We start from the raw sequence: 25,538 nt of genomic DNA, 5'->3' as shown, positions 1-25,538 counted from the left end.
AAACCTAGGTAAATGATTCCCAAAAGATGTCTATATCATTGTTATCTTTACATATTTGTAAATTATAAGGGTGCCTTTGCTTATGGGTGGAAATATGTTCCACTTACCTTTGAAGTAGAAAATTATTTTGTTGGTGGTAAGAAACATTAGCTGAATACCGTACTAGAGAGTTCATACAGAATCTCTATGCATTACGGTTCCATTAGATGATTTAAAATTATAAAAGTTTCCATTGGTGACAATATAAGAACCATCCTTTGAATAGTTGTCACATATTATATTGTAGGTGACAATAAGATATCATTTCTCATTGATAAGAAAAGTGTGTATATAGCACCAGGGCATGTTTGATATGTATAGACATGCTATGGGACTCCATGGAGATGGGAACATGTATTGTTTCGGAGTTACTACACAAATGCATATGTAGAATGCTATGCACTATGAAATAACCTATGACAAGTAGTTTTGGTACATTGAGAAAATATCTCTTTCAACAAGTAATATCATCCAAAACTTACTATTGAAGCAACATATATACAACAATAGTAGGATTCCTCTAATCTTTCATCCTTTGGGCCGAGTTCAACTTGATGCAAAGTAATAATACATTGTCTTGATTTACAACAATTATAGATAATTTCCTAAATGCGATAATTATCAATAATAGGGAATACAAATGAGAATAATAATACAACATACATTTTGAATGCACCATATTAGACATAGACAAAGAGAAATATTAAATTCCCTTCCTAAAACGACATATAACACCTAAAATGAGGCAAAAGTAATATTGTTGTGTCCTCATAGTAGAAATTTCTCATCGTCGAAAATCAATATATCTTCACAAAGGTTTATAATCTTTCATTGGTAAAATAAGTGGTAAATTACATCTCAGCCAACTTTCATCATCTCTATATTTCAATTATTATTTTATTTGTGTGTTACCAACTCAACACAAACATATTGGAAGTAATGCTTCACGTGTTGTCATGAGTTTCCATTGAGAGTTCTCAAGCGTTAATCTAGAAGTTGTTGTTTCCTATATATGATTTATAGTTATGATATAGATGTGTGAAAGTTAGAAATTTATGTCCTATATATGTGTAACTATTGTGATCAATAAAGATATCATAATATGCTTTTGTGTTCTATACACAATCTCTCATCTCTCTCTATTTTTCTAACATGGTATGAGAGTTGGTATTGGATTTATCCCTTTAAGGGAGGGCTAGGAATTTATGTGAGGGATCATGAGTATTATTGTTTTTGTACATATTAGTATAGACGTGTGAGAGTTTATTTTTAATGTGTGAAATTGTTTGTGATCATATGTTTGTAGTTTTTTTTGTTGTTTGCAACTTCTTCAATCATTGTTGGATCCTTCTGTCATCTTTCTATCTATAAATTTTGTTTGTGCTTATCTTCTTGGCCCTGAAAAGGAGTTAAATTCATGCATGGATGGTTTTATCAAAATTGTTTGCACTATCATATTATAAATTTACAAAAGTGTGCCCATAAAATGTACATATTGCTGCACGGATTTGGATTTGAGATTTAGATCTAAGATTTGGTGTGGATAAGTTTCAAATGGGCAGAGATATGTGTCAAAAGTGTTAAAATTGGAGGCAGATCTCAATTTTTTCGCTTCTGCAGGGAAGGGATCTTTGTGTCACATGTTTCTGTTGCAATCTTATTCCGATCTCAAATTTTGGAATTTTCATTTTAAACATATTAAGTCTTTTCAACTAAATATGTCAGTGTAAGTTTGTTGGAATTGACCACTCTAACAAATGCTTTGTGAAGATGAGAAAACTCCAAGATAAATATTGAATCAGATGAACAACTTTTGACTTATGCTAAGGAGGGATGTGGTGACTTGTCTATGCCTGGATGACAATTGATAGTTTGATGATTATTGAGTTTGTAGTTGTGAGATGTGTTTGTGAAATAGTTTATATTTCTTTCAATTCTAGTTATAAAAAGGGTTAGTGGATCTTAAACTGGAAACCCGGTGTCCGAAACATCAATTCTTGTGTTAGTAAGGTCAATTCGTTTGATCAAATTTTGAACACATTCAGTATTCAAGCCTCCATCATAGCAACTGATGGATAGACAAAAGAGAAATATCTAACAGATGGCAGTTGGTTCATTACTTGACAACTCTTATAGCAAAAGCCCCGACGAGTGAGGTGTCAATATTGTTGATCTTGCAAAGTTCATCAAGATGGTCAGAGGCGGTTACATTTTAAATGGAGATCAAGTGATAGCTCTAACATGTTGTGGTGAAAGAACAATGTTTGCGAGATTCCAGAGTGGATGTGAGTGTTGATGAAGACCAGTTAGACATAGATTATTCTTGATGTTGTAATACGTGCTTTTTATGTTTTCTATGTAAGCATTAAAGGAGGGTATTGGAAGTAATGCTTCCATGTGTTGTCATGAGTTGTCATTGAGAGTTCCCAAGTATCAATCTAGAAGTTGTTCTTTCCTAAGTATGAGTTGTAGTTTTGATCTAGTTGTGTGGAAGTCAGAAATTTATGTCATATATACGTGTAACTATTGTGATCAATAAAGATGTCACATTGTGTTTTTGTGTTGTGTACATGATCTCTCATATCTCTATTTTTCTAACAAAACACACCAAACAACTTAAATATAATATAACAATTATTATTTCAAATTAAATTACAACTTTTCTAATTCAACAATTCCAATTTAACAATCTTATCGGCCTATCTTTACACATTTTGAAATAATTGCTAGTTAAAATTTGTTAAAAGACAAAATATAAATTAATAATAATTAAATTTAGTTGAGAAATTGGGAAAAAAATATTAACATAAATATGATCTATAATTTAGAAGCATTTGAAAAAAAAATGAAAACTTAAGAATACAAGCCTACGTCATGATCGTTTTTTGAGAAGGTAAGGGCACAAGAGTTAGACTGCAGGATTATATGAGTGAAGATTTTGTCAACCAACTGGGATTTTTTCGTGGCATGGAGATAAGAAACTGCTGGTGGCATGTAGCTAACGCAAGGGTTCATTAAGACTGTATAGCTTGAGATTCTATCTTTCACGAGTGTCGTGGCAGAGGAAAACCTTTTAATATTGAATTGTTTGCGAATATTACAGCAAAGTTGCGAAATTTGATTCACGATCTTTATATAAAATACCGGGACGAATTTAAAGTTGTTCTATTAACAAGAACCTCTATTTAATAGAGAACCACTGAAATTAATTTTAGCGAACCACTTACGGTTATCCCAGAGCTCTTCATTTCTTCTTTTCTATTTTCCCAAATCTCTTTATTTCTTCTTTCCCATTGCAAGGAAATTTGTGAATTAAGAAGATATTCTATTTTCACAAATCTCTTTATTTCTTCTTTTCTATTGGAGGGAAATTTTGTGAATTGCGAAGACATTTTGTGAACGTTAAGGAACGTTTTCCCTTCCGAACTAGCCCTTGAATAATGGATGCACAGGAAAGTATCCAACGCTTGACTATGGTTAATAATACCGGGGAATTTAATGGAATCCATCGAAGATTATTACGCCTATTCTAAAGAATCTCTAGCTGAGGCATCTAATAATCTGGATATTGTTATAATGTCGTACACTGAAAAACAATAACTATCTTGCAAGCTTAGCTAATTTCAACATCATTAATAACTTCGTTTTTGAAGAATTTAATGCTACACAAAAATTCCTAATTGAAAAAATTAAAAAAACACAGATAATATATATGGGCAAGATTATAAAATATATACATAATGTTTTCTATTATTATTCAAAATTTTGAAAATAAAATTGATTTTTTATTATATTCATTTTAATGTTACAATACATAATACCTGTCCCAAAGCGTTCATAAATCTCATGTTAAAACATAACCTTAATTTCTTTAACTGAGTCTATACCAACTTAGATCCATCTAACATTGGATCTATCATGCCCTGAGAGGGATCAAATCCCTCAATGTGTAAACCTTTTTTTGGAGTGTAGAATTTGAGGAAAAGTTTGCACCTCGAGGGATTTGATCCCTGCATGATAGATTCAGGTTTAGATAGATTTAAGCTAGTTCAAGTTGAAGGCAACAATGTCACATTTTTAGATTATTATTATTATTATGTATATGTTTGAGATTAACTTAAAAATTCACATTATGTTTTCTTTGCTTGGCATGACCATATCATTCTCTTCTTTAATTTAGTGTATGTTGTTTTCCTTGAATGGTTTGTACATCTTTATTTGGATGTTTTGAGTGGTTTGTGTGTTTATGTGTTTGGATTTGGATGATAATGTTTTTTAATGTTACAATTGTTGTGTTATATTTTTATATGTGTATGTAGTTGTCTATTAGTAATTAGTTGGTGGTGAAGAAGGGAGACAATCTTGTCAATAATTTGCAGGAGGATTGATACTACACATCTCTTTCATTTAATTTTAGGGATCACAACTTTTGACAACTAATTAATTCTAAATTGTATATCTACAAGTATTACTAAATATATTTTGAAGATTAGTTTTAATAATTTATTGAGTCAATATTACTCTTGAAATCATTTTTTTCTTTGCTAATGTTTGAAATAATTTAGGTCCTTCAAGAATATTTTGATGATTTTTTATCTATAGTCTATTCAGCAAAGTCAAGAAAGAATCTATTTTTTATTTTTTTAATGAGTGGCTAGAATTATAAAATTTTTGCATTATTTGTTTCTCCAAACAATTATCACATCTCCTTCAAGAATATATATATATATGTTTATAAATAATTTTTTTCTCTTAAAATATTATGAATACATTATTATATGCAATTATCTATTAGTAATTTTGAATATAGGTAATTGTCTATTAGTAATCAGTTGGTGATGTTTTGGGGAACATTGATTCTCCACATCTATTACTATATATCTTGAAAATATTTTTTCTTAATAATCTACAACGTTAAGATTAGCAACATCTAATGCAAGAAATCAAATAAGATTTGGAAACATCATCACTTAAATCAATGCATATAATGCAAGCAATCAAATGAAATTAGAAATCAACATTCACACTAAAATCAATGCATCTAGATAAATCAATCAAATAGGATTCGAAATCCAAATCTACACTGAAATAAATGCATCTAGTGCAAGCAATATAAAATGATTAGAAATCAACATCTACACTGAAATCAACGCATCTAGTGCAAGCAATAAAAAAGGATTAGAAATCAACATCTACACTGAAATCAATGCATCTAGAGCAAGTAGTCAAATAGGATTAAAAACCAACATCTACACTAAAATCAATGCATCTAGTGCAAGAAATTGAATAGAATTCTAAGAAAACAACATCTACATTGAAATCAATGCATTTAGTGCAATAAATATTCTTCCCTCCCTCTCCCCTCCATGTAATCTCGAAAAATATTTTTAATAATTTACAGTCTCAATTTTAACAACGTCCAATCCATCTAATGAGAGCAATCAAATAGGATTATAAAACAACATCTACACTAAAATTAATGTCTAATGCAAGCAATCAAATAAGTTTAGAAATAAACATCTACAATGAAATCAATTCATCTACTGCAAACAATCAAATATATTTAGAAATCAACATCTACATTGAAATCACTGCATCTAGTGCAAGCAATCAAATAGGATTAGAAATCACCATTTACATTGAAGTCAATGCATCTAGAGCAAGCAATCAAATAGGATTATAAATCACCATTTACACTGAAGTCAATGCATCTAGTGAAAACAAACAAACATAATTAAAAATCAAGATCTACACTGAAATCAATGCATCTAGTGCAGACAATCAAATATGATTATACATCATCATCTACAATTAAATCAATACATCTTGTGCAAGAAATATTATTCCCTCTCTCCCCCTCCATCTACATCTATATCTCCCTTCATGTCTCATTCTTTGTCTTTCTATCTTACCCCCCCAAACACACATGTTCTATCTCTCTCCATATATTTCTATCTCTCCCTCCCTCTCTCCCTTTCTCCCTCTCTCTCTTTCTCTTCTAACATATCTTCACCTCCCATCTATATCTCTATCTCCCTCTGCCTCTCCTTTGTTTCTCTATATCACCCACAAAAAACACACACTCTTTCTCCATATCTATCTATCTCTCCTTCCCTCTTACTCTCGCTTTCCCTCTCTTTCCCTTCTATTTATCTTCCCTCCTCCTCTCCTCTCTCCATCTCTCTCTCTGCATTATCACACACACACACTCTTTCTCTTTCTCCACTTTTCTCTCTTTATGTATTTCTTCTGACCTTCCTATCTCTCCCCCTCCAAATCGCTGTCTCTCCCTCCCTCTCTCCTCTATGCCATGCCCTCTCTCTCTTCCTTCCTCTCTATCCCTTTCTCTCCCACCTCACTTTCTCTCGCCCCCTTTCTCTTTTCCCTCCAACTCTGTCGCTATCTCTCTCCTTCTCTCCCCCTTCCTGCCTTTTCTCCTTCTTTATCTCTATATCTCACCCCCAAAAATACAATCTCTCTCTCCATCTCTCACGTGTCACTCCCTCTCTCTCTATCCACTTTTCTTTCTCAATATATTTCTTTTTCATTCCCTCTCTCTCCCTCCAACTACATCTCTCTTCACCTCCCCCTCTCCTCCTCTTTCTCAGGTCCACTCTCTGGTCCTTCCCCTATCTCACTCTCTCCCCCCACTCTCTGTCCCTCTCTATCTTCCCTCCAACCTTGTCACTAACTCCCCCCCTCCATATTTGTGTCTTCCCCTCTCTCTCTTATCATTCTCTCTCTTTCTCACTCCTCTCTTTCTCTTTCTCTTCATTCCTCTTATTCCCTCTCCTTCATTGTATCTCCTCCTCTCCCTTGTGACTCCCCCTATCTCTCTACCTCTATCACTCTATGTCTTTGTTCTTCCCTCCATATATATCTAGGCTTAATATATATATATATATATATATATATATATGATAATATCAATATTTATCTTAGGGGGCTTTGGATTAATGGTGAATGTGTGCACTGTTAAGGCACTCCTTGGGATAGGTCACTGGCTCAAATCCCCTGTGGGTGGCCAAAAAAAATATTAGATTAGTGATTTTCTTACATGGTATGATAATTTTTTTAAATAAAATTACATCAAATTAATATTTTGGAATATTATAACTTTGATGTGGAAATATTTATGGCTTTAAAGATTTTAATATATCCCTACGATATGGATTTTATTTTTAAAGATTTATTTTACAAATATTTAGTTAAAGAAATATTATCCATTCTTTGTGTTGAATTAACCATTTTCCTTTCATTTAAGAAACGACACTGGCTTTATTAAAGAGTAAAATTGTTTAAATTTTACTTAATTTGGAATTTTAATGTGGTAATTTTTTTGTTAAAGCTAAATTTATGATGGATTCAAATTCATGTATATAATGAAGGAACTAGTAAAATCATGAGATAATTATTAGCAACAATAATAGAAAACATTTTTATGATATACTTACAAATCGGGGTCATACTAGACTACAACGAGGTCATATTTCACTGTAGAATACATGCCAAAAATACAAATCATAATGGGTCAACCCATATCCTAGGGTCTTGAAACTGTGTAAGGGCTACCGGCCAACTGCCATCCTAGTTCAACATCATTAATAACTTGTTTTTTTAAAACTTTAAAGCTATACAAAATTTACCAAAAAAAAATTTTAGAAAAAAAAAATAACATACAATAGCAAGAACAAAAATTATTGGTTTACAGAAATGAGTTGTAAATTAATTTTTAAAAATATAAATACTATACAATGGAAAGAGTAGAAAATTTTCCACTGAAACCCAAAATTGAAAATACTAAATTTGATTTTTTATTATACTCCTTTCATTATGACAATGGTGACTATTGGATGTGTAACATGGCCATATGAAGGGACATCAAAATCAATACATTTATATCATGCAACTGTACGTGAGAATGCGCTTCAATGAAATGATGTAAAGTTGAAATATACCTTTGTACTTAAATCATTATTTTCCATTAGAAACTCCTTAATGATCTTATTGATTCTTCTCTTAGCTCCTGTAGCAAGCTAAACTAACCAATTTTTTCCATGCTTGGTTCTCTTCAAGTGAAATATTTCAAAACTTCTAGCATCTATATAACTATGGCTAGATCTAGAATCTATTAAAATGGCTATGGGATAGTTATTGATCTTACCTTCCACTTCAATCTTGTGAACTTGATGACTGGGTTTCCTCAATTCTTCGGAGATGCATAAATCCTTGGCATAATTTTTCCTATGCCTTCAAATCTCATTCCCTTGAAAGATATTTACAATCCCCATATTTTCTCCTTTGTGAGGAAAATCCTTGTACATATAATCCTCGTCACAAACCCACCATCTAATGGGATACTGTCTTAGCATCATTCCCAAATAATCTAATGATTTGGCTCATTTTGGGTTGGTTATCCTTGTTGATTTGTTTGAGATGTCCTCCTAAAAATGATGGCTTATAACCTTTTATTTATTCCATCTTATCATTCCTCTTAAGTCATCCCATGCCTTTTTATAAGTTGGATATTTTTTTCTTGTAAATTTACTTGGCTTTTCTTATTTCTTCCTCCAAATTCTTAAGCCCATCAAATTTGATTTTTTCATAGTATAAAGAAAACAATCCAATTAGAAATATTTTGATTATGACCTTAACATCCATTATGGAGTCCACATGCCTTAGGAATTCAAGGAGTTTTGTTTCATACTCCTCCCTAATCATGCTTCCAACTTGATTTTAAACAAAATTTATTACATCCTTTTATCATAAAATTTATCAAAAAAATTCTTTTCCTAAAAATACCTCTTTAACTACATCCATGAGATCCTCTTCTCATAGAAATACTAAACTTTTTTAAGTTTCTCTTAGCACATGGATTCTTTACCTTGCAAATGATAGTTGGTAATTGTAGCCTAAAGGTTGAATGAGTAACTATAAATTATACACCCTTCCTCATCCATAATGACTAAGGCTTAACTTCCTCATGTTTCTTATGTTTACAAACAAATTTAGGAGGCTTAATATTCCTAATATCCCTTTCACATCATCCTTTTCATAGCTCATTCTTTGATGTCTAACTAGTAATCAACCTTGGCTACTTTCATATTCTGAAAATGTATTTAATCCCTCCTAGTTTAATGTTTTAGTGAATGGTGTTGATTTCTGCTAGCAATTATAGAATTCCTTTAAGCTATAGCATCCTCTCCCCTAGCTTGATATTTATCCTCCTCTATATGCCTTGTACTTGAATCTTTGTCTATTTTCTTTTGTAATTAGTTTAAGCCAATGTAGTATCTCAGCATTAAGTTGATTTGTCTCTTTTCAATATTTGATTAACCTTTCATTATCATCCCGATAACTTAGTACCTACATCTTTATACCTATCATTTGTATCTACTAGCTCTTAATTGTTAGTTTTGCCTTCTCTTTTCCCATTTCAATATTTCTTAGCATTTCCCATATTAGCGTTCAAATTTGTAACTTTTCCCTCATTTATCTATGAAATTTATGCATCTCACATATAACGTATACTCATTTTAAACCTATTATGTTATGGACATGTTGAGGGTGCTGGAATCGCCAATAGTCAAGTGATCACCCCAATATGAAGCCGCAACTAGACCTCGCAACATTTGGAGTATGAGTCCCAATAGTGGGTGGTAATGTAATGTCTTGATTGCGGAAACACGCAGAGGAAAGTATGATAACTTTGGGTAAGAGCAAGTTCTTGACCCTGGGGAGAGTTAAGTGTGATGCATGAAGGTTCCAACACACCAAGGGAAAAGGAAGTGCACCCCTTGTAATCCTGTAATTGTACGCGGCTTGAAAGGAAAACACATGCGAAATGACATCACAATCTAAAATGTAGTATAGTCCACCAGCTAAAGTGATGAGTTAATCCAACAACACATATTTAATAGGATTCATACAAATGTAAAAAAATAGCTCATAAGCATATTCATAAGTTAAATAACATACATTCCCAATACAACAAGTATCCTACTATATTAACAACATATGCATGAAAGCATGCTAGCTTTGATTTTTTTATTATAAGTGAAAGTTCCATCCATACATATACCATTGATGAGCACTACCCCCAATAGTGGAACATTACAGTCAAGAACACCTACTCCTCTAAAGAAGTATACTCGCTCTACGCTATGGAGAAGCCAAGGCTCTTTACAATAATCCCAAGCTCTTTCCAAGCCTAACCCTAGCCAAAAGCTTGGCTCCCAAAAGCCTATTCTATGAGTTATGAGGTTATATCTATAACAAGATGGGGTGACTCTTCAACTTCCCTTTGTGACATTTGAACTACCCTCATGACTCTTCAACTTCTTTATAAAATGACACATTACATTACATGGTTACTTTTCATTTTTCAATATTAACACTTGGAATTTCAGTTACAACATAATTACAAATAATATTACATTTTCCACTCATACACATATAAGACAAAATAGGGTAGAGACAGCCTAACAAGACACAAAACTACGTTTCTAAAGTTTTGGAGAAGTCCAGCTCAGCAAAATCCACTTGCTTCTTCTCAGTCACGTATTGGTGCCAAGCTTGGTACTGTGTGATGGCATCCCCAAACTCCCTAATGGTGTATTTTTGGAAGCGAACTCTAACCTCCATGGCATCTAGGTACACAATATTGGAACCTATATCCAACTCTTTTTGAAGCATGAGCAATGTTGTATTGATCTTGGGAGGACCACCGATGAACTTATGCATGTTGTGTGCGTTCAGTTCCAATTCTTCCTTGGTGTCTTCTTGTCTTAGCTACTCGAAGTACTATTCAACCTCCTACCCAAATTAGTTCTTGGGTTTAACATCGATGAACGAATCGATTGATTGGATATGGTGTATTCTCACCAAGACGTCAAACTACTATACAACCACACATATGAGGCATGTGTGCTACCAATGAATGAGGCGAGCTGCTTGTTGTTCTGAATCAACATTTGAACCTTTGCTTTCTCCAACTCTTCCTATGACATCATCTTCTTCACTAAGTCAAGTGGGATCCCTTTGTACCGCATTGTCCACTCTTATACATAGGCGACGGAAACATGTATGTTTTTTAGAGTTCTAAAAAACTCTTTGCTTCATTGTTGTAGGCCATGAAAACCGGCAACTACTTTATGCACGGTGAAAAATCCGTCATATATCTTCTGCATGGTTTCTCCAAGTGTTGATACTTTAGTTAGTATTTTTGTTCTCATCTCACCCATTGCTAAAACTGCATTCTGCATTTTTTTCAGAGTTGTTCTGCCTGTTTCCTGGAAGCCTGCAAGTTATTTGCCAGTTGCTCATTATCGACTATTAGATACTGAACATTTGATCTTATTTCTCCTGCATACACCAAGATGGCTTCGACAATGGTAGTTCGATGCTTCCTGGTGTATAACACTATCACCCTTTCTTTGATGAATGCAGGTGACATGTGATCATATGGAAAGTGCTTCCTTTGAGCTTGTACAATCCTCTTCTGGAGCTCATCGTATGATATTTACACATCCATGACCGAATCATCGTCAAGGAGAACAAAATATCCTTACTTTCTCAGGGTTGTCTCTACTACTGGAGGTGGTGAAGACTAAGGGATGACCTGTGATGCCCTTAGAATCAGGTCAACATCTTCATGTTGTGGCTGTTGTTCCAATTCCATGCCTATCACTTCAATAAATTAATCAATTTGTTGAGCAAGCTCCCAATCTTGGATCTGTTCACATTCCTCCTCTACTGTTGGTTATTCCAGTTCTTCAACCTGTATCTGTGTTGTTTTCTCTCTCATCATGGCTTGCCTTTGTTCTTCTTCCTACTTTTTCTTCTCTCCTCCTCAAATCCTATTCTTCCCTCAGTTTATTCTCCATATCTAGCAACTTTAGTTATGCTTCCTACAACCTCTTCTTTTCTCTCTTCCTATTCTTTGATATCTTCATCATTTTATTCTTCTTTGCTTCTATTTCCAAAGTTTCCTTCATGATAACAGGATCTTCCTTCATTTTTCAGCTTTTCTCTCCCTTTAGATCGTCATCAATCTTCCTCTTTCCCTTGTCCTACATGGGATTGCTATTGTTTCTCTTAATTTTGGAGTTGTTGTTGTTTGTGGAGAAGCCTTCAAAGTATCTGTTATATTGATTGGTTCATCAAGTCTAGAGGCATTGAGAAGTACCTCCAAGGATCCTCCTCTAGCCATTGAAATTCCCAGTTGATCCACGGAAAGTAAACTCTCATACGATGGTCCTTGCAAATACTATGGGGATCATACGGATTAAAGTCCTTGGTGCTAAATTCGACTTTCACTATGTCCTTAGCCTCAACATCTACATCTTTTAAGTTCTTAATTTCATATAATATGATCTCCAAAGGAAGAGTGGGCCATGGTGCTTTCTTCTTCCTATGCAATGCTGCTGACAATCCTGTAGCGCGGTGGTATGAGACTTATTGCATGATCAATGTGTAAGTGGAATACCTTGGTAAGACATGCATATGCTTCTCTCCACCAAACACTCTGAGGAAGGTGCCACCTAGTGAGGCATGCCAATCTGCAATCTCTACTATCGCCTCCATTGCTTCTCGGGACATGCAAGGTGGATCTTTCTCAAATATAAATTTGTATACCGGGATGATAAAGTGTTCAGTTAGCCTTTCCATTACTCCCCAATAACTGCAGTTAGAATGAAACTTGCAATAGATGTTCATGAAAGTCTCTTGTGGTGTCCATGTCCAGTTCATAACAAGGAACTTTTTTTGTACACAGATTTCACCAACTAAGTATGCACACATATAAAACCTTGCTCACTCATCCTTTGGCGGATTTAGAGTCTTAGCTACATGGGACTTCAATTGTTGAGCCAACAGATCCGAGCTGTTGAATGACCTCTCGTTACTCACCAACTAGTCCAGTAAGACTTCCCACCCTTCATGGAAGGTTTATGTGCTCTCTTGACCATATATTATGCAAGAAAATATGATCAAGAATTGGTAAGCCTTCCTAAGGGACTTTGTCTTGTAAACATGGGTGGGTGTCTATCTAAACTTTGATGACTCTTTCAACTAGCGCTTAACAATCACTCTTGTGTTCACATAGATATGGGTGGCATAGAAGAGTGAGTTCATGCATTTCATTGGCTCGAGCAAGCGATACATCTACTAAAAGTCTTCTACCTTGAAGGTAGTAAGCTTCTTCCCATTGGCACTGCTCAATGTGATATTTTGTTCATTTGTATGTGAGACAATCCAGCTGTCAATGTCCGGACACGAGAATGTGGAGTACCTTCATGCAAACTTGTATAACCTTGACTGTTAGATACTAATATAGACATGTCAGTCCTCTAAACCTACCTCAATGTCCTTTGCAAAAGTGTCTTTGATCTGTTTCCATGTCAGTGTTGTTCCTTTCTCGATAAACAACTGAGTATCTGCATACACTGGTAGAAAAAATGATGTATGCTCACTTGCGTCCCTAGTACTTCTCTTGGTGGTTTCTTTTGATGCAACTATCCTACATGTAATGTTAACTGTGATTGTTGGAGAGATGCTCAACAACTGTTGTACTTGTGAGTCAGAGAGGAGACTCATAGCAAGAAAATGTCAATTGAAAAGAAAACAACTTCAACACAAGTTCAAGCAGCAAATCGGGCACTAGATGTGAGGGTTTGCGCAGTTTTTCTTGACAGAGGTGACTGGATGACTGTTGGAATTGCACACTATGAAATCCCAACAACCAAGGTGGAAGCTTGATGACTGGAACTGCACAATGCACAGTTCAACCTTGGAAAAGGCCTGGGAGAGACTGCCCATTGCATAGTCTTAGTGGAAAAGTTGGGAGGTTGGCTCATGGAATTGCACATTTGGAGCCAGATTAGGCTATTCTCTATGCAATTCTAGAGGAAAAACTTGTGGCTTGAGCCTCTAGATCGCACATGATTAGTTGTGTGAAGTGAGATTGGCCAAGGGAAACCCAAATCTGCCCAAGGGAAGTTTGAAAAAAAGCATATCTGAGAGATACTGTGTAGTGAAGTGCAGATCTGACTAAATGTAGATGCATGCATTTGAATCAAGTGCAACAATCGATTAAACGGAAGGAGAACGAAGAATGTGAGGAGAGTTGCTGCAACGATGACTATTGGTACAAAAACAGGAAAACTAATGCAACACTCGGGAAAGGAAATCTATAACTTGAAAAATCACTTCTACAAGTTAAAACGATAGCAGCCATGTAGGTAAACAAGTGAAACAACACTCACACAACCTCAACAAGAAAAATCGATAGAAAAAGTAGCAAAATACAACAAAAGAAAAAATCACCCAGAAAAGCAATGACGATCGCACCAAAGGCTCCTTGATCTCCTTGGGAATGCTAGAGCTCGAATATCGAGTGTCAAAATGAGCTCTAGTAGTTTTGATTAAAAAGATTTAGACAAATTAGGATTTGTGACATGCATGCCTAAAATAAGGAAAAAGCGACACTTGATGAAGGTTTCAAAAAATAATGCAAGTGCCTCCTTCGGGATACCAAAAACAGATCCCTGTTTTTAGGTATGTTTTATACTTTTTGAATTTTTTTCTTTTTCCACGGAAACTTAATGTGCACACTGCCCGAAAAGATAGCGCAATTCCTAGAACTAGGGAACTTTCCGGCTTAGTACATTGCATAGTTTCCAAGCTCAATGAGGGTTGCATAATATTTGGGCTCAGTGATCACCTACTCCCTCATGATTGTGCATTTTCTGAGCTCAAGGTTCATTGGCAGTCAGGACTGTGCAACTTCCAACAGTAAGGCTTGTTTCCTGCAAGAATTGTGTAGTTTTTGGGGCAATCCCAGAATAGCTGAGGGGCCAATTAAGGACATCAATGTGTGAGTTATAAGATCAAATAAGTGAGAAAACATAACCGAAACTGAAAATATAAGGCTACATCGAAGCACGAATACTTGGACCAGTGTGAGATGAGTTGTTGTGGTAAAGAAAGAAAGCTCCAAAATCGAAGCATAAGAAAAATTTTGGAAGGTGGTTGTAGTCGCTACAATAAGGCATTATCTATTTTTATAGGCTAGTAGATGCCTTCATTTGATTTCCTAAAAAATTTACTACTCAATTCAAAATTCTACCTAGAAAATGAGATTTTAATCTTCATCAACTTTCTAAATATTATCACCTTTCCAAATATAAATTACCAATTCATCTCACTTTAAAACACATTATCACTTATATTTATCACAAAATGTACCTCATCATGTTAAAATATATTCTTCTTATAAAATGTTACAACTCATTCTATACAATAACATGATTTATAGCCTTACATTCCATAGTAAAATTACTTAAGAAGAAAATCTCAATCAAATATATTGCAATGTGAGATATAATTAAAACTTAATGCATAAAAATATGTAGCTTACATTTCTTTCTCTTAATAAATTTTAGTGCGAGATATGATTAATGCATAAAATGATGTAACTTAAAACTTTTTCCTCTCAGTAAATTAATACCATTTATTATTAAATTTTTAACATGAATCACTATTTTATAACATGTTAAATAGTAATAAGGTTACTTATTCCCGTCTTTTTAAGAATGTGAGAAAAAAATAATTATGTAGACCTGAATGATTATTCTAGCATAAGACCCACCTGAAATTTTTTCAAAATATAAATGTAGATATTTTGAATATCCTTTCGTGATAGCATTTGCTTCATAGGAACTTAAACATAAACCAAAATAAATAAATAAAAACGATTGAAAAGAATTAGATATGCACTTGGAATATTGTCCTCGAGATGCTCTTCCAAATAAGATTGGACAAATCAACCTAATGTTTTGCAGAAAATAGTAGTGACAAAACAAGAACAAAAAGAATCTCTATATTGACATTGATGCCCTTCTTCTACAGTTTTAAAAGATATTAATCTCTCAATTTGAATGTATGTGACCAAGATGACATGGAGTTGTCATCACGTTAAACTTTGTTGTAACAACATGTGGTACCTCAGAATAATGAAACATTTTAGCAAGGAAAAGTAGTATCTATATACAAAATCTTTCAGAAAAGGCTAACAAAAATCTTGAACATTGAAACAAAATGAGCACATACACTAGCAATAACATGTTCTTCTCTCCATGCTGTTTGTGGCCTTAAAATGTGTAGAATTTAATGAGTTGTCGAAGGTAGATTTCCCTATAATTACTGGAGCGCTATTGCGTTCTACTATGTGCATAAGCGTTAGCATGATATTAGAAGGAGAATACCAGGGAAGGAAATAACTACAATGCTAAGTTATGATACTTGGTAGATAATAAAGTTATTCTAAGATTTACAACAATGAAGGTACAAAGTCGGAAGAATAAAAAGAACTATGTATTGTTTCTGCACTAAATGCATATGAAGCGAGAGCCCTCCCAAAAAATGAAAATAAAGCTATAATTAAATGAGAGTTGCTTCTAGAAGTTGTATTTGTTTTTATAATCTAGTTTTGTAATCATTATATAAATAAAGCTATAATTAAATGAGAGTTGCTTCTAGAAGTTGTATTTGGTTTTATAATCTAGTTTTGTAATCATTATATTGGTGTCCATGTTGGTACAATGTCTTGCTCATACACCTGAGAATGAGAATCTTACGCAATTTTGTGTTTAATAACAATTTATTGTTCAAAAATCCATAAATTCCTTATACGTTGTTCTTTTAAAATATTTATAATTTCATGAGTGGTTGAAGGTAGAGCTACTGAAGGGAGCTTTGGTTGTCCACTATTTCCAAGGAGTAGGATTTCTATTCTTTTCCCGGTTAGTAATTCATTCGACAACATTTTTCTCCCACTATCATTCATTGCCATGGATGGAATGTCACTTCTCTTCTCGAGATTTTGCATAAGTGTTATTATGAGAATGGGAGAAAAATGCAATTGAGGTAAATTAAAAAAGTGTTGTGATACTGGTGTTGTCTGGTCTCATGGTCCTGATGAGCTGGATCGTTTCTTTAGTCACCTAAATAACCAGTCCGCCGCCATAAAATTCACGATGGAAAAAGAAGATAAGGGTTGTCTTCCGTTCTTGGATGTTCTCATCTCTAAGAAGGTGGATGGTTCCTTTTCTCATCAGGTGTTTAGAAAGAAGACGCATACTGAACAATACTTGCATGCATCTTCGCATCATTTCCCCGCTCAGAAGTTAGGGGTTCTTAGCATGCTGGCCACACGTGCTGTAAGAATTTCTGATGAGGAGAGCCTGGAAGCGGAGAAGGCTCATCTCCTTGATGTCTTTGAGAAGAATGGTTACAATAGGCACCTGGGTCGAAAAGCCTTCCTCAGGGCCAAGAAGGAGCCTTCAATCCGATGAGTCCCTATCCTGGGTGTGAACCTTCCTTACATCCAAGGGACCACAGATAGGATTGCGAGGTTTCTGAGGAAGTACGATGTGCCCGCAACCTTTAGACCTCTCCGCACTATCCGTAGCTCCCTCAGGTCTGTGAAAGATCCTATTGACCCTAAGGACATGAAGGGCGTCTATGTCATTCCCTGTTCCTGTGGGACCCCTTATATTGGTGAGACTGGTCGCTCGATCAATCAACGGATTAGCAAACATTCGGCTGACTTAAGACATGGTAGGACCAAGTCCTCAGCCCTGGCTGAGCATGCGGGGAAGACTATGCATCATGTTTGTATAGAAGATGCTCAAGTCATTGCCAAAGTTGCGCAGTTTCACCATCGCAAATTTAGAGAGGCCCTGGAGATTGAGAAAAGGCCGAACAATCTTAATAGGGATGATGGCTGGAAGATTAGCAGTTGCTGGGTCCCAGCCTTGTCTTCCTAGCCTCCTCATTCCCCTTTTGTTAGGTCTCAGGTTTTCTGTCTTCCCTCTCCTCAGGTTCTGTTTTTGGCGGGTTTTGGAGTGCAGGAGTTAGTTAATTGTTATTAAGTAATTTCGGGCTATTTATATTAACCTTATCCCAAGGGTGTTTTTAAATTAGATTAGATTCTCTGCATTGGTTTTTAATTCTTCTTCACCTTGTTATTTCCTTGAACTGATTATTTAATGGATATAAATTACTAAATTAATTATAAGAGGTTTAAATGATAAACAAGAAATTATTAGAAATATATGATATAATATTGAGTTAATGGATATGCTATTATTAATAAACATGTACTTTAATTATGGTATTTACATAATAATGATTTAACTAAAATACTATTTAGAATATTAGAATTATAATTTTAAGTAAATATAGATTATTAATATACATAAATTATTGTATGAACTTATTTTCGAATGGGCCATTACAATTAAATAATTAATTAAAAATGATGATCTAGTTTACCATTGGACCCTTAAATTTAAATAATTATTATTAAATAGATACACAGTTACCTATTATAACTATATTATAATAGTAATTTAATACTATTTATGGTATTTAAATAATTTGGGAATAATAATAAATATAGGTTATATGAAGATATAGTTTATTAAGACCATTATTTTTAGTTTACCATTATTTAGTTTACCATAACTTATATCTAGTTTACCTCTGGACCCGCGGATTTAAACATTTATTCTTAAATAAATACACAGTTACCTATTGTAACTAAATTCTAAGAATAATAGTAATTCAATACTATTTATTTGTATTTAAATAAAATTTGGGGATAATTATTAATATAGGTTATTCAAGAAATTATATTTAAACAATAAATTTATTATAAGGTATTATATGCTTCTATTAATAATAAAAATTAGGGGTTTGACTTTGATCCTCAGGTCAAAATTAGCCGTTGCAATATAACCGTTGGAGTCTCTGCACACTCTATTTAATCAAGCTAAACCAGATTAGTTCTTCAACTTGTCCTGACGATGAACCACACTGGTTGGTTCGAAACGCGTCGACAAAAGGTTGATTATGTGATTTTGCCGAAGATATCTAGACAATGTTATGGATCACAGAAGTCTAAATTCCTTAACAAAATTATTATAAGAATTCTAGGAATGAATATATGAATTTGAGGAAAAAAGGAATTTTGTATTGTTGCTTCATTAAATTTACATGTAGTGGAACCCACCCACGCCATCTTCCTAACCCCCTTCCCCCTATTTCAAGAAAATGATGAAGATAGATTTATAGTTAAAATGGTATTTTTTTCTAGAAGTTGTATTTTCTTTTCAATTTGTATTATTGGTGTTCATGTTTATCCAATGACTTACTCATATAGTTGATAATTTTTTTGAGGGTGAACCACATCAGTTGGATCGAAATGTAGACCAAATCCTAAGAATGTGATTAATTCGAAAGACATTTATCTACATTATGGATCACAAGAGTCTCATATCTAACAATGAGAATTTTGTTAAAAATTGTATGCCATTTTTTGTTTATTAATGATTGGTTCTTCAGAGATCAATGAATCTCTTATAAGCTATTATCTTAAAATATGTAAAATTCATGAAGAATTCATGAGTTTCTGAAAGTAAAGTTCCTTAAGAGATCATTAGAGCCACTCTCTCCAAGCACTAGGATTTATATTCTTTCCTTTACCAGTGTTTTGATTCCACAAGATTTTACTCCTACTATTTCTCCTCATTGTGTTTTAGTGTGGTAGTGGAAACAAAAAGTCAAGGAGGAAATTACAAGAATGTTGAGAAAGAAAAAAAATATGTTAAGAATTATAGCAAAGAAAGTATGGACTTGGGAAAGAATTTGTATAATATTATTTCACTAAATGCATATGGATTAGAACCCACTAATCCAAAATAAAGCAAGAACACAACAAACTTATAAATGAAATTTATTTATTTTTAGAAGTTACATTTGGCTTTGCAATGGTGTCCATGTGAGTTCAACATCTTCTTTATAAAACTAAGAATGAGAATTTTGCCCAAAAATATTAAAAAAAGATGTATCACTCTTTTTTCTTAATTTATTTATTGAAAAATGGTTCTTCAAAGATTAATAAATCCTTAGAGTCAGAGTTTGTTTCTCCTGGGTCAATATACCATGACTTTTTATAGTTCCCACATCAGTTTCATAATAAAATTAATTAAATAATATTAAATTTATTTTTTAAAATTTATATATATTACTTTTTATGTATTTGTATTTGTAAAAATCAATAAATTTTTTAGAGGCTCTTCCATAGTATTAAAAAAAAGGCTGCATAGTAGCTAGTACTTACTGATTAGCTTAAATATAGTTTAATTAAACTAAAATTATAAAGACAGATTTCATCACAAAAATAAAACAACTAATAAAATATTGTATTGTTAAATGTCATTATCAAAAATTAAGAAATATGATTAACTAATATTGTTTATATTAACAAATATACACTTTAATATATATGTTTATTTTATGTGTATTTTTTATTTTTTATTACTATATATAATTTTTAATAATTAAATTTATTAATATCATTTTTAATATCATTTTCAATCAAAAATATGGACAAAAGTACTATACTTCATTAATATGGAAACAACAAAAAAAACACTAAAAAACAAAAAACAAAACAAAACAAAAAATTATTACCTAATAGAAATGGAAATTACCAAACTTCTCATAATAAAACCTCAATCAATCACCTTACAAATAAATAAATTTAAAAAATAATAAAAAATTAAATTCTCAATATATTATAGATAAACAACATAAATTTTTGATTAAAAATAAATTAATATAAAGTGAAAACAAAATTCATGGAAAACAAATTAATATAAAGCACAAACAAAATTGAATACTAATACCATACCTTTAGTTTAGAAAAAATCGTATTTGTTATTAATTTATGAATTGAAATGTCATCAACTTTATATTTTAACAATAAAAATTAACGTGAAATTTCGGTTCTCATGAATAGACTGACAAAATCAATGTGAACTTACTGTCAACTTTCAGTACCAGAGTTTTCCATACTTTGTCGCTGCGGCATTTTGCTTGTGTGTCCTTGTGGAGGAACGCTTGATTCGATAATCGTGTGTCAGCTTGGGTTATCCTCTGCAGTTTTTCATGGCCATTTGTTTTATATAAAGCATTTTTAGCTGTATTATCTAGATGCGGTCTATTTTCGGTACAATACCCATTTCAGGGTTTCTTCCTCCCGAGGGCAACCAAATCAATCACGGTTCTCATTCCGGAGGGGGTAGAGGAATTGTTTGATGGTTAAAAGTGATCCGAATTTGTTTTAAAAATTCAAAATTTTTTATAAAGATAATGTTTGAATTATATTTTTATGGTGGAAAAAGATTAAGCACTATTAAAAACTTTTAAAGCATTTAAAATTATAATATTTAAAGGCTTTATTTAGATTTAGAAAAATTCTTACTAGATTTTTTCAAAAATGATCCAAATTTGTCTAAAAAAATTCAAAAAATCTTATAAAAGCAATGCTTGAATCATTTTTTTTTTTTTATGATAGAAATAGATTAACCACCATCAAAAACTTCTAAAGCATCTAAAATTATAATATTTAACCACTTTATTTAGATTTTAAAAAATCCCTAAAATTTTTCAAATTTCTATAATTTTCAAAGCAAAAAAACATAATCATTACACTACGGCCATAAGATTTGCACTCACGTGACCAGGGAAAGTTGCAACATTAGATGCGTTATTTCGATCCATACATTAGTTGGCAGCCTGCTCTCATTTCTGTGATTCCCGAATTTAGTGCAGGTCGTTTTAGTGGCAACTAACTGCGGCAGTTAAGCCATGTGCTGACTGCTTTATGCTATTTTTCACCGGACACCATGCCAAAAGTGGAATGCTTTTGTCTTCAATGTGTGGATCCCAGACTCCAATTGTCGCAAAGCAACCCTCTGGCGCGTGGGCACTGGAAAGGTTTCAATCACATGCTTTCCTCAGTCACACCGACTACCTAATATTTTATCCACTTCCCTTGCAATTTGCAAATTGGTGGTTAGCCGGTCGGTCACCCATGAAGGTAACGTGCAGAAATTTGCAGGTCAGTTACTAGATGGTCCAAAATGCCCTTTCATGTTCCATTCGTTTTTACTTTACTTTTAATATATTACTTTGAATTTGTAAACCAAAGTTCTTTGTAAAAAAATCGAATTACGACTTTAAAAAATATAGATATATTTCATTCATTTCAAAGATGGTGTCCCCTTAGAAAGACATGGTTGCTGATATATAGTGAATTCTTACTTGTGCCCTTGCGCCATTGCATTCTTAGACACAAAATTCTTAATCGTTTATCCAACTTGGACTTTAGCTTCAATGCTTACAATCTCATTTTATATGACTTTCTTAATAGCAAATTCTCAATAAACTTATTTTAATAGGAATTATTACACAATCTCGTATGGCAAACATAATATAAGTTAGTTTAATAAACAAACTACAAGTTCCATATCGCGCAGGATTTGTGGACATATGTTATCTAAATATAAACCAACCGGACAAGGCATGTAGTCTTTGCTTTTCGAAAATGTCACATCACGGACTCCAATTAGGATCGGCAACTCAACGGTAAATAAAATATCTTTTAATAATAACTAAAATTCGCTTAAAAAAAAAAAAAATATTGGTTAATAATAATTAAAATATTTTTTAGTAATAATTAAAATTGGTTAAGAAACAAAATAGTGGTTCATAATAATTAAAATTGGTTGGGACTACGTTAGCCGAATTATAACTATTGGGGTATAGAACAATAAAGCACTGAATTTGATATGGTCCAACATGTTATCACAACATTATAATTTTTTCCAATTTCAATTTAGTTGATACTAAGAGTTAGGGCAATGTATCACACTCTTTAATGGTAAAGTACACAATTTAGGGCAACGTATCAAACTTTGTAGTTGTAAAGTGTACAATTAAGTCTTAGTTTTATGTTTTGTGTTTATTTACCAATAACTCATATATATTAACTATTTAAACTTTTTATTTCGTTGTATTATATAATTTTTCGACACACTATTGGGATTGTTAGATGTGTAGAGGGATGTCACAGTGACGAAATGAATGTGAAGAGTTTTATGTTTTGTGTTTATTTACCAATAACTCATATATATTAACTATTTAAACTTTTTTATTTCGTTGTATTATATAAAATTTTGACACACTATTGGGCCCGTTAGATGTGTAGAGGAATGTCACAGTGACGAAATGAATGTGAAGGACAAGTTACAAGATAACAAAGTCAACGATGACTTACGATGTTAGAGTAGGAAGGGATGGTCAAGGAGAATCTATTAGGATATTCATGTTATTCGTTTAATGGGGAGGGAAATAACATTGGTGAAACCTTCCAATTTAGATAGAACAACATAAGTTTACTCACACAGAATATAAATTTTTTCTATGGTTTAATATTTTATTGTATTGCCTAAAAATTGGAAAGAAAAATGTTTATAATGAGATATTTTTTTATATTTAATTTTAATTAAATAGTAAAAATTATTATTATAATATTATTTATATTTGTAATGAGTTAATTGTATTTTAAATCCCAAATTCAATTAAAAAAAAATTATAAGTGCTAAGGATTTTTTATAAGTATTTAATTTGGATTAAAAAATAGGTTATGGTGTAGTTTTTTTTAGTCTAATACTAAAAATATTTAATTTTTCTTTTTTTTTTCCTTTTTAGGTTATCACCTATGTTTTTTGGTTTATTATTAAATAATACTGAAAAGTTAAAACCTAGGTAAATGATTCCCAAAAGATGTCTATATCACTGTTATCTTTACATATTTGTAAATTATAAGGGTGTCTTTGCTTATGGGTGGAAATATGTTCTACTTACCTTTGAAGTAGAAAATTATTTTATTGGTGGTAAGAAATATTAGCTGAATACCATACTAGAGAGTTCATACAAAATCTCTATGCATTACGGTTCCATTAGATGATGTAAAATTATAAAAGTTTCCATTGGTGACAATATAAGAACCAACCTTTGAATAGTTGTCACATATTATATTGTAGGTGACAATAGGATATCATTTCTCATTGATAAGAAAAGTGTGTATATAACACCAAGGCATGTTTGATATGTATAGACACGCTATGGGACTCCATGGATATGGGAACATGTATTGTTTCGGAGTTACTACACAAATGCATATGTAGAATGCTCTTCACTATGAAGTAACCTATGACAACTAGTTTTGGTACATTGAGAAAATATCTCTTTCAACAAATAATATAATCCAAAACTTACTATTGAAGCAACCTATGTACAACAATAGTAGGATTCCTCTAATCTTTTATCCTTTGGGCCGAGTTCAACTTGATGCAAAGTAACAATACATTGTTTTGATTTATAACAATTATAAATAATTTCCTAAATGCGATAATCATCAATAATAGGGAATACAAATGAGAATAATAATACAACATACATTTTGAATGCCATCATATTAGAAATAGACAAAAAGAAATATTAAATGCCCTTCCTAAAATGACATATAACACCTAAAATGAGGCAAAAGTAATCTTGTTGTGTCCTCATAGTAGAAATTTCTCATTGTTGAAAAGAAATATTTCTTCACAAAGGTTTATAATCTTTCATTGGTAAAATAAGTGGTAAATTACATCTCAGCCAACTTTCATCATCTCTATATTCCAATTATTATTTTAATTGTGTTTTACCAATTTAACACAAACATATTAGAAGTAATGCTTCCACGTGTTGTCATGAGTTTTCATTGAGAGTTCTCAAGCATTAATCTAGAAGTTGTTGTTTCCTATATTTGACTTGTAGTTATGATATAGATGTGTGAAAGTTAGAAATTTATGTCCTATATATGTGTAACTATTGTGATCAATAAAGATATCATAATGTGCTTTTGTGTTCTGTACACAATCTCTCATCTCTCTCTATTTTTCTAACATGGTGTCAGAGTTGGTACTGGATTGACTCCTTTAAGGGAGGGCTAGGAATTTATGTGAGGGATCATGAGTATTATTGGTTTTGTACATTTTAGTATAGATGTGCGAGAGTTTATTTTTAATGTGTGAATTTGTTTGTGATCCTATGCTTGTAGTTTTTCTTGTTGTTTGCAACTTCTTCAATCATTGTTGGATCCTTCTGTCATCTTTCTATCTATAAATTTTTGTTTGGTCTTATCTTCTTGGACCTACAAAGGAGTTAAATTCATGCATGTATGGTTTTATCAATTTTTTTTGCACTATCATATTATAAATTTACAAAAGCGTGCTCACAAAATGTACATATTACTACACAGATTTGGATTTGAGATCTAGATCTATGATTTGGTGTGGATAAGTTTCAAATGGCCAATGATATATGTCAAAAGTGTTAAAATTGGAGGCAGATCTCAATTTTTTCGCTTCTGTAGGGAAGAGATCTTTGTGTCACATGTTTCTGTTGCAATCTTGTTCCGATCTCAAATTTCGGAATTTGCATTTTAAACATTTTAAGTCTGGTCAACTAAACATGTCAGTATAAGTTTGTTGGAATTGACCACTCTAAAAAATGCTTTGTGAAGATGAGAAAATTCCAAG

Source organism: Pinus tabuliformis, chromosome 4_2 (assembly GCF_031772625.1).
Source record: "Pinus tabuliformis cultivar Carrire ecotype Pingquan chromosome 4_2, CPIR1, whole genome shotgun sequence".
Lineage (NCBI taxonomy): Eukaryota > Viridiplantae > Streptophyta > Pinopsida > Pinales > Pinaceae > Pinus > Pinus tabuliformis.
The sequence above is the reverse complement of the archived record's forward strand: the minus strand, read 5'-3'. Positions refer to the sequence as shown.